We start from the raw sequence: 1,663 nt of genomic DNA, 5'->3' as shown, positions 1-1,663 counted from the left end.
TCTTTATCAATAAGAAAATAAAAATTAAAAAATAATAAAACAAGAAGAGAGATGCCTTGATGTAAGAACAAGGGAAAGAAACCCAGGCTTCTCAGAAATCATTTCCAGTGAAGCTGAACTTCCCTAATCACACTGTATTGTGTGGTTTCCTCCCAGAACTTGGACCTCTGACCAGTGTTACCTGCTTCACTCACTCCAACCTACCTGGGTGCTTAACTAGTGTCTGCTGTGTCTTCACCTTCCAGGGTTCTTTGCTTTGCTCCAGACAGGTGATGAGGTCTGGCTTAGAGACAGCAAGATCTGTTTTAGTAGAAGAAAAATTGGGATTCTTTAATTGGCAATCTAATGCCTTGGTGAAGTAGAGAAAAGGACATTTTAGAAGATCCTGAAATAATAATCCCAAACAGATTGCCTGGCAGAAACTTCAGAATCTTTGAAAAGTATTTAAAGTTGGAACATTCCTAACTCCTCCACTACCGAAACTACTGAAATAAAATTCAGTGCTAGAAATCAGACTTAAAGGTATGAGTAACAATCTAGGCCATGAAATTTCTGAAATTTCCTTAATCTAGTGAAGGATATAAATCAGCTCAAAAAAGGTAAGATTAATGCCAAAATAAAACAACTCCAATTTTTCTTTTCTATACTAAGATATCCTAAAGTTTTCCACAGAAACAAGAACCTAATACTCAGTCAATGAATGAACCGAGTAAAGATCTTCTACAAAGAGAGAATATGAATTGTTTAGTGTAGATCTGGAACTGTGTATATAAGTTGTCCTCACCCAGGAAGACCAGGTGTCTGTAGGTCTCTAACATGACTTCCCGATACAAATGCTGCTGAGCAGGGTCCAGGCAGGCCCACTCCTCCACAGAGAATTCAATAGACACGTCTTTGAATGTCAACACTCCCTGAAAAACAAACATATTTACCAATAAAGCACGGGCATATACAATTTCACTTTTTTTTGAGACGGAGTCTCAAGCTGTCACCCTGGATAAAGTGCTGTGGTGTCTCACCGCAACCTTAAACACTTGGGCTTTAATGATTTTCTTTCCTCAGTCTTCTAGCTGGGAATACAGGCGCCCTCCAGAACGCCCAGCTATTTTTTTGTTGCTGTTGTCATGTTCTTATTAACAATACAAAAAGATATACTGAATCTTACAATGGAATTTGTGTCAATGAACACTGTAAGTGGCTTGGCGCCTGAAGCTCAGCGGCTACGGTGCCAGCCACATGCACCGGAGCTGTCAGGTTCAAATCCCATTGGGGCCTGTCAAGGAATAACAATGACTACAAACAAAAAACAGCTGGGCATTGTGAAGGGCGCCTGTAGTTCCAGCTAATTTGGAGGCTGAGGGAAGAGAATCACTTGAGCCCAGGAGTTTGAGGTTGCCGTGAGTTGTGATGCCATGACACTCTACCCAAGGCTACAGCTTGAGGCTCTGTCTAAAAACAAAACAAAACAAACAGAAGAAAACCAAGAACACACACACAAAAAAACAAGAACATCATAACTGAGTGAATAAAATCAATATCAACTGTAACAGGATAAATTAGTATCAGGTACTGATTCACAAGTACAAACCCGATATCTGTGCTGTGATAGTACTGGCCAGAAAAAGTCAATCATAATCTGATAAAAACTAGTTGAGAAAAATCC

Source organism: Otolemur garnettii, unplaced genomic scaffold (genome assembly GCF_000181295.1).
Source record: "Otolemur garnettii isolate 467f Iridium unplaced genomic scaffold, OtoGar3 scaffold00253, whole genome shotgun sequence".
Lineage (NCBI taxonomy): Eukaryota > Metazoa > Chordata > Mammalia > Primates > Galagidae > Otolemur > Otolemur garnettii.
The sequence above is the reverse complement of the archived record's forward strand: the minus strand, read 5'-3'. Positions refer to the sequence as shown.